The sequence below is a fragment of the Coenobita brevimanus genome, chromosome 57 (assembly GCF_032717465.1).
Source record: "Coenobita brevimanus isolate Jiangsu-jjx chromosome 57, ASM3271746v2, whole genome shotgun sequence".
NCBI lineage: Eukaryota > Metazoa > Arthropoda > Malacostraca > Decapoda > Coenobitidae > Coenobita > Coenobita brevimanus.
Window position 1 is genome coordinate 1,203,601 of NC_137010.1, and position 17,500 is coordinate 1,221,100.

A 17,500-nucleotide genomic window follows, 5' to 3' on the forward strand; every position below is an offset into this window, starting at 1 on the left:
CTCTCTCTCTCTCTCTCTCTAATCTGTCTATCCATATCTATCGATCCAACTGCCTGTGTCTATTTCCTTGTTTATCTACCTAAGTACATGTCTAAATATCTATCTATCTATCTATTTGTCTATCTCAACATCTACTTTATCTATCAATCTAAATTTACCTCCCTGTCTATATGGCAATGTCTATCTATCTACCATCTACTTTTCTATCTATCTATCTATCTGTATATCTGTCTATCTATGCATAAGGCTTACTGCATATACATTACCCTACTTACATACTGAATAAACATCTACCTACTTACCTACCTACTTACTCACTAGTATGCTTATCTGATACACTTACCTACATGCCTATCTACCTACCTGCCCATCTACATACCTACCTACCTACCAACCAGTGTATTTACCTACCTAACTACCAATTAACCTTCCTACCTACGTACCTACCAACGAACCAACATGCCTACCTACCTACCTACCACCTGTTCCACTTACACACCTGGCAATTAGCAACCTTAAGCCGCCAGTCTGGTCATGCCTGTCCGTCTGTCTGTCTCATTTTCCCTCCTTCAATCCTTCATTCGTTCCTTCCTTCCTTCCACTCTTCCTTTCCTCCCTCCTTCCTTCCCTCCTTCCTACTTTCACGAATATTCAACCTCTATCTTTCTGTTGCCTTCATTCTCTCTCTCTCTCCTCTCTCTCTCTCTCTCCCTCTCTCTCATCTGTTTTTACGACGAAGAAAAAAGAGGAAGGAAGGAAGAAAACGAAGGAAAGTAAGGAGAAAGAAGGAAGGAAGGAAGGAAGGAGAAGGGAAAAGAATGAAGGAAGAGAAAGAGGAGGAAGGAATGAGGAAGGAAGTAGGAAACGAAGGAGGAGGGAGGGAAGGAGGGCGGGAGGGAGGGAAGGAGAGAAAGTGCATCAGAGTGCTTGTTGATGAAGAGAGGGAGGGGAGAGAAAAGGGGCAGCTGAAGGTAAGTAGGTAAGTAGGTAGGTAAGTAGGAAGGTAGGTAGGTAAACAGGTAGGTAGTGAGGTAGGTAAGTGAGGAAAATAGGTAGGTAGGAGGCAGGCTCATATAGAAGCAGGCAAGTCAAGGCAGTAAGTAGGTGAGCAGGTACGTAGGTATGTGGGTAGGTAGGAAAGTAGGTAGGTAGGTAAGTAGGCAAAGAGGTTGGTAGGTAGGCAGGTAGGTAAGTAGGTAGGGAGGTAAGTAGGCCGATTGGAAGACGAGGGAGAAAAACTTGCAAGACTAAGAGCAGAGAGAGAGAGAGAGAGAGAGAGACTGTGATAATAGCCTGGGAAAACACACACTTCATTACCCAAAGTTTCACCACCATCATCATCATCATCATCATCACCATCACCACCACCACACACATCATCACCACCACCACCATCATCACCATCATCACTATAACCACCACCATCATCATCATCATCACCACCACCACCGTCACTAGAATCATCACCACCATCACCACGCACATCATCACCACCACCACCACCATCATCATCACCATCATCACTATAACCACCACCACCATCGTCACATCATCATCATAATCACCACCACCACCATCACCATCACCATACCATCACCACCACCATCATCATCATCATCATCATCATCATCACCAGGTGTCGCTCTAGTTGCGGTCAAATCTTGCGGCCTTGCTTTGCGGAGATGCGGCTTTCCTTGCGGTCTCTTGTGCGGTGATTTAGCGTTGTTTGAGGGTGATTGGGGTTGTTAGAGGGTGATTAACGATTTGGCTGGTTGTTAGAGAGTGATTTGGGTGTTAGAGGTGACTAAAACTAGCTCTCAATCTCTCTCTCTCTTTCTCTCTCTCTCTTGCGGGTCATTACGCGAACAATTTCCCTCTAATTACACCACATCATCGTAACGGCCAGACAGTAATTACACCTGCGCGAACTAGCCAATTTAAAACATATTCCTGAGGCCAATAGTAGTCGCAGTAGTAGTAGTAGTAATAGTAGTAGTAGTAGTAGTAGTAGTAATAGTAGTAGTAGTAGTAGTAGTAGTAATAGTAGTAGTAGTAGTAGTGGCAGAAGCAGCAACAGTAGAAATAACGCAGTAGTTGTGATAAAAACAATGCCACCAATATAACTAATCTTACTACTACTACTACTACTACTAATAATAATAATAATAACAGATTGGATGATGGACGGACGGATGGATGGATGGATGGATGGATAATAATAATAATAATAATAATAATAATAGCACCACCACCACCACCAACAATAAGTGTCTGATCAGGCAAAGAAAACGGGATGAAGACAAGGGCAACTCAAGTATCTGACCTGTTTTCCTTCCTCTTCAATGCTCTAACAAGGCCTGACCTCTAACAACCCCCCCCAATCACCTAACAACCCCCCCAATTACCTAACAACCCCCCCAATCACCTAACAACCCCCTCAATCCCCTAACAACCCCCTCAATCACCTAACAACCCCCCCAATTACCTAACTACGTCATTAACCATCGTCAGCATTGTTAGCCTGCATACTCCTAGGTCATCTAAGTGTATGGAGTCTAGTGGTGATTAGTGACAATTTAACTTGTGATCGTGAAGCTGTCTCTCTCTCTCTCTCTCTCTCTCTCACACACACACACCCTATCCTTGACCCCGTACCTACCAACTATACTCCTTTCACCTTAACTTGGCCCAGAATTTCGTCCATTGTCAGTCCGTACGTACAGAAAGTCGCTCAGTCTGCTGGTGTGGACGCGGCGTGGCAGTATCAGAAACATCCATACTAGTGTGCCTTACTTATACTACTTATATTCACACTACCAAGGAATCACACTTACCGTAGCTGTGAAAGTTGGAATAGAGACTGACTAGGAGAGAAAGTCCCAAGTGAGGCTAATATTGAGACGTGGAGAGCATGGTTTAAGTGTAGCGGTGGTGCTAGTCACGAAGAAGTGCATTATCGTTATCGTTCTCCTTCTCCCCCCCCCCTCTCTCTCTCTCTCAGCAACATAACCTACTACCATCGTTGAGTCTGCCTACTTACGGCGCTTTCATTGCCTTTACTTACAAGCCTACCTACTTACCTACCCACCTACTCCTCTAAATGTATATACTGTATATCTACTTACAACACTACCTACTTACCTATCTACCTACTTACTATTTCTTTCCTTCTTTCCCTCCTGCCTTCTTTTCCTTCATTCATATCCCTTCCTCCTTCCCATCCTTCCATCTCTCCTCCTCTCACTCCTTTCTCCTTCCATTTCCTTCCTTCCTTCATTATCTTCTCTCTTCCTTCCCTCCTTCCTTCATCATCTTTTCTCTTCCTTCCCTCCTTCCTTTCCTTCCTTCATTATCTTCTCTTCCTTCAGTTTCTTCCTTCCTTCTTTCCCTCCTTTCACGCCTTTTCTCCTTCCACTTCCTTCCTTCACTCTTCCCTCCCTCCTTCCTTCATTATCACTTCTATTCCTTCCCTCCTTCCTTCAGTTTCTTCCTTCCTTCCCTCCTTCCTTTCCTTCCTTCCCTCCTTCCTTAATTTCCTTCACTTCCTTCCCTCCTTCCTTCCTTTCTCCCGCTTAGTCTCCATTAATAACACGTGCATGCAGACCTACATACAGCTTTCTACACACACACACACACACACACACACACACACACACACACACACACACACACACACACACATACGCACACACCATAACATACCTGATCTTACCTGTAGTCATGTACACACTCCATGAACGTCTCTCTCTACCTCCCTCTCCCTCTCTCTCTCAGAAAGAGAGAGAGAGAGAGAGAGAGAGAGAGAGAGAGACCTAATGTGATCATATCTAAACGAACTCACACGTCCACACAACATTCACCCTCTCTCTCTCTCTCTCTCTCTCATCACACACACACACACACACACACACACACACACACACACACAGTACTGGTGCACACGGAGGGATGAATGGATGGATGGACAAGAAAGAAGGAAGAATGGATGGTAAATGAACAACTAAGAGGAAGGAAGCAAGGCAGGAAGGAAAGAAAGGAAGGGAGGAAGGAGGGGATGGATGAAGAAAGGAAGGAGGGAGGGAAGGATGGATTGATGGATGGATGGATGGATGGATGGATGATGAATGGATGGATGGATGGATGAATGAATGATGAATGGATGGATGGATGAATGAATGGATGGATGAATGAATGAATGATGCATGGATGGATGGATGGATGAATGAATGAATGAATGAATAAATGAATGAATGGATGGATGGATGAATGAATGAATGAATGAATAAATGAATGAATGGATGGATGGATGAATGAATGAATGAATGGATGGATGGAAGGATGAATGAATGAATGAATGAACGAACGAACGAATGAATGAATGGATGGACGAATGAATGAATGAATGAATGAATGGATGGATGGATTCTGATATACATGAATAGATAGATAAACAGATAGATGAATAAATAGATAGAAAATTAGATGTATTAGTAGAGGAGGAGATGGAAGGAATGAAGAGAGAGAGAGAGAGAGAGAGAGAGAGAGAGAGAGAGAGCGCTTGCAATGCGTCCATGCAACAACTGATCAAACACATTCACTTATTTGCAATCCTTACACACACACACACACACACACACACACACACACACACACACACACACACACACAAGACCAGTGATCCGTATTACACATGTACGAACAGACACAACAACTCTCTCTCTCTCTCTCTCTCTCTCTCTCTCTCCTATTTCATCATATTTTTATTTACTCTCTCTCTCTCTCTCTCTCTCTCTCTCTCTCTCTCTCTCCTATTTCATCATATTTTTATTTACTCTCTCTCTCTCTCGCTCCCCTTTCTCACAAGGTGAAAGCAAAGGGGAGAGTGCCAAGGCCGCTGTGCATACCGATATGGCGAGAGAGAGAGAGAGAGAGAGAGAGAAGCGGGAGGAGGGAGGGAAGAAGTGAATGGAGGGAGGGAAGGAGGGAGGAAACGAGAGCAAGTCTGTCCGAATTTACCCGGAGGGAGGGAGACAAGGAGGGAGGGAGGGAGGGAAAGCGAAAGACCATATCCAGCTGTGAGGAAAGAAGGGAGGAAGAAGAAGAGGAAGGAGGAGGAGGAGGAAGAGGAGGAGGAAGAGGAGGAGAAGGAAGAGGAGGAGGAAACAAAGATGCAGGAGGAAGAGAAGGAAGGAAAAGGAGGGAAAATAGAATGAGAGAGAGAGAGAGAGAGAGAAACCATTAATTATAAAGAAAGTTGTAATTTCTTCCCTAAACGGATATTTCCAGGTTTTTCCTTCACTTTCATATTTAATCTCTCTCTCTCTCTCTCTCTCTCTCTCTCTCTCTCTCTCTCTCTCTCTCTCATTTTCCCTTTCTCTATTTCCTTCTCTGATTCGTCTCTTTCTCTCCTTGTACATAATATTTTTGTCGTCTTTCTCCTTCTTCTTCATATCATTATTATTATTATTATTATTATTATTAGAGTTAGTATTATTATTATCCTCTTTCTTTCCTTTCCCTCCTCCTCCTCCTAATAATAATAATAATAATAATAATGACAATAATAATCATCATCACCATCCTCCTCTTCCCCAAACTTCTTTTTTCTCTACGTTCCTCCTTCCTTCCATCATCTCTCCCTTTCTCTTTCCTCTCCATCATCATCACTATCACTCTCACCACCCTCCTTTTCCCTCCAGAATCTCTCAGCTTCCTCTACGTTCCTTCCTTCTCTCTCTTCCTCCTCCTTTCATCATCATCATCATCATCACCACCATCACCCTCTTCCTCTACCATCATCATCTTTGTAACCATCATCCCCTTTCTCTCTTCTTACCACCTCCTCTCTTCCCTCTCCTTTTATCGTCACTATCTCTTCCTCTTCTCATCACCTCTTCCATCTTCCTCCGCTCTCCTCCTCTCTTTCTCCTCTTTTCATCACCTCTTCCATCTTCCTCCGCTCTCCTCCTCTCCTTCTCCTCTTTTCACCATCTCTCTTCCATCTTCCTCCTCTCTCCTCTTTCTCCTCTCTTCACCCCCCCCCCTTCCAATGTTTTCACCCTGTATATCCGGGAAGGGACCCCATTGGCCGGCGCCCAACACGTCTCGCCCAATCACGCGCCAAGAATTCAAAGCGAGTGAGATCGGCCTGTGACGTCACGCTGGCCCAACGGTTAACTGATCCCCCCCACGCCATTTTTTTATGTATATTTAAAGTTTCCACATTTTTTAGAGATTTATTTTGATTTATTACAAGGCTTCTGATTTCTTTCGCAAAATATTAACACCTTCTTTTATCTTTTTAAATTAACGTCGCGTATCATCTGCCTGTGACGTCACCCTTAGGCCTTTTTTTTTTTTAATTCATAGTTTCCTTATTTATTTTTAGGCATTTGTGGTATTTTGCATTTTTTAAGCAATAAAGAAGGAACCCAAGGCCAGAAGCACGCAAAATTGTCCCTCCAAGAAATAAAGGAAAAAAATGAACAAGGCGGAATTCAAGATGGCTTCTAGTATGTCACATAAATATTAATCTTTTTTTTTATTTTCTTATTTATTTATTTATTTACGAGTCACGTTACACCTGCCTGTGACGTCATGCGCCCACCTGGTCAACCGAACCTCTCATATTTCTTTCCAAATTTCTTGCCATCTATCTGTCTATCTATTGCCAGACGCCCCAATCCCGTACGGGGTGGCCACAAACAAATCGCCTCCACGTCGCCCTGTCCCCCGCCATTTCACTGCCCTACTCCCAATTCACACCCCCCTCTCTCATATCCCTCTCGACTCCATCCCTCCATCTCATCCTTGGCCTTCCCCTCCCTCTCCCACCCTCCACCTCACTCACATACACTCTCCTCCTCAGTCTCTCACCCACTCACATACTCTCCTCGTCAGTCTCTCACCCACTCATATACTCTCCTCGACAGTCTCTCACCCACTCACATACTCTCCTCCTCAGTCTCTCACCCACTCACATACTCTCCTCGTCAGTCTCTCACCCACTCACATACACTCTCCTCCTCAGTCTCTCACCCACTCACATACACTCTCCTCCTCAGTCTCTCACCCACTCACATACTCTCCTCGACAGTCTCTCACCCACTCACATACTCTCCTCCTCAGTCTCTCACCCACTCACATACTCTCCTCGACAGTCTCTCACCCACTCACATACACTCTCCTCGTCAGTCTCTCACCCTCCATCCTCTCCACATGGCCAAACCACCCCAGTGTGTTCCTCCTAACGCTTCCTATCACATCCACATCCACACCACAACGCTCCTTCACATATTTCTTGCCATTTATATATATTTTTATGGATATGGAGATTTTCAGAATATATATTAACCTATTCAAGTGAGTTTTTATTATTTTAACATATATTTCTCCGTATTAGTAATTTTCGAAATAATTATCTTTCTCATATATGGATTCGGTTTCCCAGGCAATTATTATTATTATTATTATTATTATTATTATTATTATTTTATATTTATCGATTTCTTTATATTTTTTGCATATATCTGACTTTTTTCATTATTCTTAGTACTTTTTTCATCTATAATTTTTGGAAGAAATTAATATATATATTTTTTTTTAATATTTATTCTGAGTGTATTTTCTAAGTGATCATTTTTATTTTAGGCCTACTTTATTTAATTTATTTATTTATTTATTATTATTATTATTACTATGATTATGATTTTCTAGTATCATCCTCATCATCATCGTCATTATCATTAGTAGTAGTAGTAGTAGTAACAGTAGTAGTAGTAGTAGTAGTAGTAGTAACAGCAGGAGCAAAAGTAGTAACAGTAGTATTAATAATGATGATAAGAGTAATAATAATAATAATAATAATAATAATAATAATAATAATCTCTTTACACACGTTGTATTAGCTTTCATACTGTTACATCATATTATTATATTTATTTACCGAAGCTAAAGGCAGACGGTTTTACTCAGCTTAGGAAAATACCTGGGTCTGTTCCTGAGGGTTAATTACAGGTGGGCGGAAGTGTGGACAGGTGTGAAGTGCTTTATTCTTAGAGGTGTGGATTATTTGTTTACTTCCTGGTTGAGTAAATAATAAACAAGTGTACGAGAGGGAAGAGATATAAGGAAGGAAAAGATAAACAGACAGATAGATAGATAGATAGACAGATAGATATAGATAGATAGATGGATAGACAAATATAGACACAAATATATAAGACAGAAAGTGAGATAGACACGCGGATCCGTAGACATAAATAGATACATAGATAGATAGATAGGTAGGTAAAGAGAGAGAGAGAGAGAGAGAGAATGAAAGGAAAGCCTAAGGAAAAAGAAAGGGAGGGTTACTAGGTTAAGAGGAGGAGGAGGAGGAGGAACTGAGAGCCAAGACAAGGATGGAGAGAAAGTGAAGTGGTATAAGGAGAGAGAGAGAGAGAGAGAGAGAGAGAGAGAGAGAGAGAGAGAGAGAGAGAGAGGAAACAAGCAAAGAAAGATTAAATATGGAAAATAAGATTGACAAGGATGTGTGTGTGTGTGGTGTGTGTGTGTGTGTGTGTGTGTGTGTGTGTGTGTGTGTGTGTGTGTGTGTGTTAGGTCAGGAAGAGAGCTATCAACAGCGAAGGAAGGATGGATGGATGGATGGATGGATGGAAGGAGGGAAGGAAGGAAGGAAGGAGGGAAGGAAGGAAGGAAGAAGAGAATAGAATCAGCCTGAAAGACGGAAGATGAAGAAAGAGAAAGGAAGAGAGAAGGCAGAGGAGTAAAGAAGGAAGGAGGGAAGCAAGGAAGGGAGGATGGAAGGAAGGAAGGAAATAAATCACAAAAAGAGCAAAGAGAGCACGGTAGAGAGCAGAAGAGAGCAGCGTAGGCACGAAAGAAAGAGAAAGGAAGGGAGAAAGTAAAGAAAGAGGGAGAGAGGGAGGGAGGGAGGGAGGGAGGGAGGGAGGGAGGGAGGAAGGAAGGAAGGAAGGAAATACATCACAAAAAGAGCAAAGAGAGCCACGGTAGAGAGCAGAAGAGAGCGGCGTAGGCATGAAACAACACAAAAACCAGACTAGAAATCTGCCAACTGACCTCATTGACCGTCTACATGTGTACGTTTCTGTGTGCGTGTCTGTGTAGGTATATGTGTAGGTTGATCCACGTGTGTGTGTGTGTGTGTGTGTGTGTGTGTGTGTGTGTGTGTGTGTGTGTGTGCGCGTGTGTGTGTGTGTACAGTATGTGACTAGGATCAAGTGGTGTGTGTGTGTGTGTATGTAAATATGTGTGTACAGAACAGGTGTGTGTAGAACAGGTGTGTTCAGAACACGTGTGTGTAGAACAGGTGTGTATAGAACACGTGTATGTAGAACAGGTGTGTATGGAAAAGGTGTATTAAGAACAGGTGTGTGTGTGTATGTGCGTGTGTGTAAACAGGTGTGTGTAGAAGAGGTGTGTATAGAACAGGTATGTAAAAAGGTGTGTGTAGAACAAGTTTACGAAGAACAGGTGTGTATAAAACAAGGGTATGTAAAATAGGTATGTGTGTGTGTGTGTGTGTGTGTGTAATGAGGTGTATGTAGGGTAGAACCGGTATGTGAACAACCCACTACACATCCATCTATCTATCTATCTATCTATCTACCTGTCTATCAAGCTACTTTCGAAGCTATAAATCTGCCACTTAAAGACTCTCTCTCTCTCTCTCTCTCTCTCTCTCACTTTCTTTTTCTATCTATCCATATGTCTCGTTTAATGCTTGACTATCCACACCTTTAACTATCTATCTATCTGCCTATCTATCTATCTTTATCTATCATTCTATCTGCTCTCCTTTCATCTATCTATTGATCGATCAGACTGCATCCTTATGGTGCCATCATTTATCTATCTATCTGTGTGTGTGTGTATGTGTGTGTGTGTGTGTGTGTGTGTGTGTGTGTGTGAGAGAGAGAGAGAGAGAGAGAGAGAACTTGACCCATCTTAACCTCATAGAAAACGTGGCTCGCACCTCGCATCTTCCTCTATATTCCTCTCTTTATCGTGCTCTATCTCTCGCTCACATTTTCTCCTTTCTCACTTCTTCATTTCGAGTGTGGAGGACAGGAGCGTGAAATTCTTGTGCTCTCTCTCTCTCTCTCTCTCTATCTATCTATCTATCTATCTACTGTATCTATTTCCACTGTCGCCTGTCTCAATCTTTCTATCAATGTCTACCTTACTATCTTTTCATTACATTCTCACCTTGATTCCCCCTCCTCTCTCTCTCTCTCTCTCTTACTCAACCATTAACCACACCTAATTGCCTCGTTTCAAAATCCATGTTATTAATTACATAAAATCAGGCCAATTAGGTCATAGGTTATATGTTAATTACTCTCTCTCTCTCTCTCTCTCTTTTATATCTATCATTTTACCTACCTATCTTTGTATCTCTATCCATCTATCTATCTACCATTCTACCTACCTACCTATCTATATATCACTCTCTCGCCCTCTCTCTCTCTCTCTCTCTCTCTCTCTCTCACACACACACACACACACACACACACACAATTTTCTTTCTCACTTTATTTTCGCATGTGGAAGGTGTGTGAATCTCTCTCTCTCTCTCTCTCTCTCTCACACACACACACACACACACACATTTACTTTCTCACTTTTAAAATTCGCATGTGGAAGAAGTGTGTGAATTCTCTCTCTCTCTCTCTCTCTCTCTCTCTCTCTCTCTCTCAAAACGCCAACTCATCCCGGATTCACGTTAACAAATCCCACCTGCTCCACTCACCGTGTATAATGTCACTCAAACCAACTATCAGCCACACGAGAGAGAGAGAGAGAGAGAGAGAGAGAGAGAGAGAGAGAGAGAGAGAAATAACATTCCTGACTGCAGAATACTTGGAGAGAGAGAGAGAGAGAGAGAGAGAGAGAGAGAGAGAGAGAGAGAGTTATAACATTCCTGACTGCAGAATACTTGAAGAGAGAGAGAGAGAGAGAGAGAGAGAGAAAGAGAGAGAGAGAAATAACATTCCTGACTGCAGAATACTTAGGGAGAGAGAGAGAGAGAGAGAGAGAGAGAGAGAGAGAGAGAGAGAGAGAGAGAGAGAGAGAGAAATAACATTCCTGACTGCAGAATACTTGGAGAGAGAGAGAGAGAGAGAGAGAGAAAGAGAAATAACATTCCTGACTGCAGAATACTTAGGGAGAGAGAGAGAGAGAGAAATTTCATTCAAACCACCTATCAACCACACGCGGTTTTATGCAGAGAGAGAGAGAGAGAGAGAGAGAATCAGCTTCCACGTCACCAAAATGTACGTAACAGAGACGGGCCAACGGTGTGTAACAAGCCTCGGGCGTGACGCGTTACGACACATCACTCGTAAAAGTTGTTACAGTAACGTTACGACCTGCGCTGAGAGAGAGAGAGAGAGAGAGAGAGAGAGAGAGAGAGAGAGAGAGAGTAATAACATTCCCGACTGCAGAATACTTGGTGTGTGTGTGTGTGTGTGTGTGTGTGTGAGAGAGAGAGAGAGAGAGAGAGAGAGAGAGAGAGAGAGAGAGAGAGAGAGAATTACATACTCTCCACCCATAAAACACCAAAAGTCTTCAAGGCACAATAATAATAGGAAACAAACAATGTAATATCTGCCAAGGCGCCTTAAAAATTTTCGCCAAAGTAATGCTGTATTTTGCGGCGCACATCTTTTACGAATCTTGTGTGTGTGTGTGTGTGTGTGTGTGTGTGTGTGTGGTCAGAGCACGTGTCCAGCTCACCCAGGCGTAAAAAAGTATAAGAAAAGAAGAAAAAAATGAAGGGTGGGTTTATATCTATCTATCTGTCTACCTGTCTATCTATCTATCTTGCGCGCTCAACTTACATACGGAATGCGATGAGAATTTTGTGTACTGAATGTATGGTGGTGAAGAGGAACGCCTTCACGCGGTGGTTTAGTAAATATAAGAAGGTGACGGACCTGCGCAGCTACAACTCCCTCTCCATCCCACTCAATTCCCTCTCCATCCCCCTCAATTCCCTCTCCATCCCCCTCAATTCTCTCTCCATCCCCCTCAATTCCCTCTCCATCCCCCTCAATTCCCTCTCCATCCCCCTCAATTCCCTCTCCATCCCCTCACCTTCCAACAGCACCAGTGGATTTGTGATTGAAACACGTGTAGCAATTTAAAAATGAGATGTGGCAACGTAGGGATTGTTTACCTTCAAAATTTCCACGTGGCTTAGTGAGATGTGGCAACGTAGGGATTGTTTACCTTCAAAATTTCCACATGGCCTAGTGAGATGTGGCACGGCAGCGATTGTTTACCTTCAAAATTTCCACGTGACCTAGTGAGATGTGGCAACGTAGGGATTGTTTACCTTCAAAATTTTCAACGCGACCTAGTGAGATGTGGCAACGCAGGGATTGTTTACCTTCAAAATTCCCCCACGTGGCCAAACATGCTTACCCAGGGATCAAAGAGCAGATATTAAGGTGTTGAGGTATTGAGGTAATGGACTGTTGACTCTAGACATTTAGAGGTGGGTTGTCATATTAACACCAGCATCCGGGACTTCTCTCTCTCTCTCTCTCTTTCTGTGTGTGTGTGTGTGTGTGTGTGTGTGTGTGTGTGTGTGTGTGTGTGTGTGTAAATAAGAAACAAGCCTGTGTTAAAAGCTCCCATCTCTCTCTCTCTCTTTCTGTGTGTGTGTGTGTGTGTGTGTGTGTGTGTGTGTGTGTGTGTGTGTGTGTGTGTGTGTGTGTGTGTGCCCTGTCGAAAGCACCCCACATTCTCTCTCTCTCTCTGGCAGTTTCCCCTCAACTACCAAATGGAGGGGTGGAAGGGAAAGCAGGAAACATCTTAACCCTTTGACTGCCACAAACACCAACTTAACCCTTTCAGACCCATGACGTATAGGGTTGTCTGTAAATAGCACTGCACTACACACACCTGGGGTCTCCCGTGTTGAGGGAATGGCTCGGGCTGCTGGTGTGGGCGCGGGTGTGGTAGTGAGTCGGAAATGAATGAAGAGGAAGTGGTAGTGGGAGTAGGAAATGAATATATGATGGGAGATAGATACCGACAATTCCAAACCGTCCCCGTAAAACACAAGAAAGCACCCGGCGAAGTGGAAGAGGAGCGCTATTTTTGGACAACCTTATATACTTAACCCCTTGAGCTCCAAAAACCTTTATTTATCTGAGAAAAGAGAGAGAGAGAGAGAGAGAGAGAGAGAGAGAGAGAGAAAGGGGAGAATCTAGTAAAATTATTATTATTATTATTATTATTATATTACTATTATTATTATTACTATTATTATCATTATTACTATTACTATTATTATTATTATCTTTCCTATATAATGAACAGTCAACATCAATATAAAATAAGTAGATTTACTGCACAAATCCTTCAAATCATCCCAAACTTCAGAATCTCAAGAATCACATAAACACTTCCATTTAATAATACCAAAAGAATTAGGACCAACTTTCTATCATATAAAAAAAACGAATATACTAACATACATACACACAATCTCAAAATTACTAGTATACATCCATTTAATACACCAATTTCAGGACTGTCTACCCCTCAAAAAAAAGCACACACACACACACACACACACACACACACACACACACACACACACACACACACACATTTACCATCTCAAAACCACAAACTCATCCATATTAAATACCAAAATGTTTATGCACAACTTTTTACCATTTCAAATAACTAATCACATTCATTCACTCTCTCAAAATCACACACACACACACACACACACACACACACACACACACACACACACATCCAATTAAAATACCAAACTCCTTAAGGGCGACTTTCTAGCCCAATAAAAAGAAGATTCGTTTAAAAGGGTTAGGAATCACGCTTTGTGCGCCTTTATTAAACGTGCTGGCGACGTGTGGCACCCCAGGCGTGTGACGTCACTTCCGCGTGCTCCCCCTCCCGTTTAAAGCCATCATTTAGTGCATTGAGTGTTGCATTTCTGCCACATTATTATTATTATTATTATTATTATTATTATTATTATAGGCGAGATTGGGAAGGAATTAGTGGTTGTAATAATAATAATAATAATAGTAATATCTGTAATATTGATACTACTATTACTACTACTAGTAGTAGTAGTAGTAGTAGCAGAAGAGGAAGAAGTAGTAGTGACAGTAGTAGTATAGTAGGGTAGCAGTAGTAGTTGCAGTAATAGTCGTCGAAAAAGCCTAGACTACTACTACTATTACTACTACTACTACTACTACCACACACGAAGCCAGCCCCGTATAATCTAAGTGCTATCATTCGTATAGCCTATGCAATTATACAAACTTCTCACCTTTAATTAACCTTAGTTCTCACCTGTTATACGGTATAGGGTTCCTTATACACGCTCTCTCTCTCTCTCTCTCTCTCTCTCTCTCTCTTCTTACATATCTTCACATCTACATATCTATCTATACATCTATTCACTTAGAGGATGTATTAATAGATTCTCTCTCTCTCTCTCTCTCTCTCTCTCTCTCTCTCTCACACACACACACACACACACACACACACACACACACACACACACACACACACACACACGCCAAGTACACATAAGCCACTGGACCGAGATGAAGTTTGCGCGCGAAATAGACAAAAACACCCGTAAATTTGGCGAATTGGCGTGGGAGTAAAACCTGGGATTGGAGAAAAAATGTGGAGGGAGTGGAGGCAATGTGGATAGAATGTGGAGTGACAGATAAAAGATATAGATAAGAAAATATAGACAGATAAAGATGTGGATGGATGGATGGACATTAAAGGATAGTCTTGTTCTGAAATTTCTTTTAATATAATAGTCTTTCGTCGAACCAATTCACGGCACGCACGCACGCACGCACACAAGCACACATACACACACACATTCACGAGAGAGAGAGAGAGAGAGAGAGAGAGAGAATGTGTGTGTGTGTGTGTGAGAGAGAGAGAGAGAGAGACCATGGGATAAACCAGAAGATAAACGCAGAGAAAGCGACTTAAGGAAAAAAAATATGAATAGAAAACTGGGAAGAAATACAAAGACGAAAAAGAAAATGGAATGTGGAGAAAGACAAATGAAAAATAATAAAATAAATACATAAAAACTGAAAAAAAAAACTCACTAAAATTACTATGGATTTTATTTATACACCTATCTACTTCTTTATCTATCTATCTATCTGTTTATCTGTCTATTTATTGCCAGATGATCAAGTGAGGGGCGGCCACAAACAAATCGCCTCCGTGTCACTCTGTCCCCTGATCATTTGCCTGCCCCCACTCCAACTTTCACCCCCCCCCCTCATGTATCTTTTTATTTCATCCCTCCATCTCATCCTTGGTCTCCCCCTCCATCTCCCTCGCATACACTCCCTCCATCTCATCCTTGGTCACCCCCTCCATCTCCCTCACATACACTCCCTCCATCTCAGCCTGGGTCACCCCCTCCATCTCCCTCGCATACACTCCCTCCATCTCAGCCTTGGTCACTCCCTCCTCCCCTCACTCACATAGGCTACACTCCGTCCATCTCATCCTCGGCCTCCCTCTCCTCTTAGATTCATTCATTCACAGGAGACAAAGAATCAGTAAAGGAAAGAAGAAGGGAAGTAAAAAAGAAAAAAAAAAAATGTCTCGCAGATCTGGCAATAAAAAGAAAATGGGAAAAAGCTAACACACAAGGGGGAACTGACTCATATTTGGAGAGAAGAAGAGGTCAGGTCCGGATCATTAAACTTGCCTTTGGTTTTGACCTCACGTAAATGGCAAGGGGTCAGGTGAAAGTGGTTGGGGGAAGGGCAGGGGAGGGCGAAGGAAGTGGGGAGGGGAGGGGAAGGCGAAGGGAGTGGGGAGGGGAGGGGAGGGGGAAGGGAAGGAGGGGGATGGCAGTGGCTGTGTCTTACGCTGCTTTCCTCTTAATGTGTCTCTGATCTCGTGTCTCTCTTGGTGTGGAAGGGGAGGGGAGGGGAGGGGAGGGGGAAGGAGATGAAGGGGAAGGGGGAAGAGGAGGGGAGGGGAGCGGGAAGGAGAGGGAGATGACGGGGAATGAGGAAGAAGAGGGCAGGGGAGGGGGATTACAGAGGATTACATAGGAATGAGATGAAGGGGGAAGAGGAGAGAAGGGGAGGGGGAAGGAGAAGAAGATGAAGGGGAAGGGGGAAGAGGAGGGGAGGGGAGTGGGAAGAAGGGGGAGATGAAGGGGAAGGGGGAAGAGGAGGGGAGGGGAGTGGGAAGAAGGGGGAGATGAAGGGGAAGGGGGAAGAGGAGGGAACGGGAAAAGGGAGATGAAGGGGAGGAGGAAGAGGAGGGAGGGAAGGGGGAAGGAGAGGGAGATGAAGGGGTAAGGGGAAGACGAGGGAATGGGAAGGGGAAGGGGAAAGAGAGGGGGAAGGGGAAAGAGAGGGAGAAGAGGAAGGGGAGGAGAGGAAAAGGGGATGAAAAAGAAGAGAGAGAAGGGATGAGGAGGGAGAGGGAGGGAAGAGAGAGGGGAAGGAGAAGGGGATGAAGGGGAAGGAGGAAGAGGAAGGGAAGGAGGAGGGAAGGGCAATGAGAGGTCTAGGGCTGGCTTCTTCTCAATGTGTCTCTGATCCGTCTCTTTAGGTGCAGAAGGGGAGGAGAAGGGTAAGAGGGGAGGAAAGGGAGGAGAGGGAGAGGGGAGTGGGAAGGGGGAGTAGGAGGACGGGAAGGGGGAATGAGAGGGGGGAGGGAGAGGGGAATGAGAAGGGGCAAGGTAGTGGAAATATCTAGGGTAGGCGTCCTGTTAATGTCTCTGGCCTCTCATCTTCCTAGTGTGGTGATATTAAGTGGAATTTAATGGCGGATAATGCGAGGGATTATCAGCGTTATCCGGCACGGAGAGAGAGACAGAGACATACAAAAGAAATAGCAGAGAGAGAGAGAGAGAGAGAGAAAGCATGACTGGCTATGCAAGGTAAATATCAGGCTAGAGAGACAGAGAGAGAGAGAGAGAAAGAGAGAAAGCATGACTGGCTAAACAAGGTAAATATCAGGTTAATGGCTTCACCTTGATCTTGACCTCTGACCTGCAATAATAATGCGTGTGTGTGTGTGTGTGTGTATTTATGTATGTATGTATGTACGTAGGTGTGTGTATGTATGTATGTATGTATGAATGTGTATGTATGTACGAATATGTATGTATGTATGAATGTACGTTTCTGATGTGTGTGTGTGTGTGTGTGTGTGTGTAATCTCGATAAAATAAGCATACACACTGCTAAACACATACTCTCCCCAACACACATACCCACACACAAACACATTCCACTTCACACACACACACACACACACACACACACACACACACACACACACACACACACACACACACACAATAGCACGGAAGCGGGATATCCTGGAAGAAACAAATTATTTTAGACTCCCCTTTTTTGCACCGACCCCGCGCGACCGAGAGGCGGAGAAAACGGAAAATTAATTGACGACA

The 17,500-nt window shown here is 43.4% G+C and overlaps 1 protein-coding gene across 1 annotated transcript in view; it reads left to right on the plus strand.

Moving 5' to 3' along the window:
- Window positions 1-17,500, plus strand: part of LOC145402175 (uncharacterized) — a 148,347-nt gene that overhangs the window by 123,931 nt on the left and 6,916 nt on the right. The window lies entirely within an intron of this gene.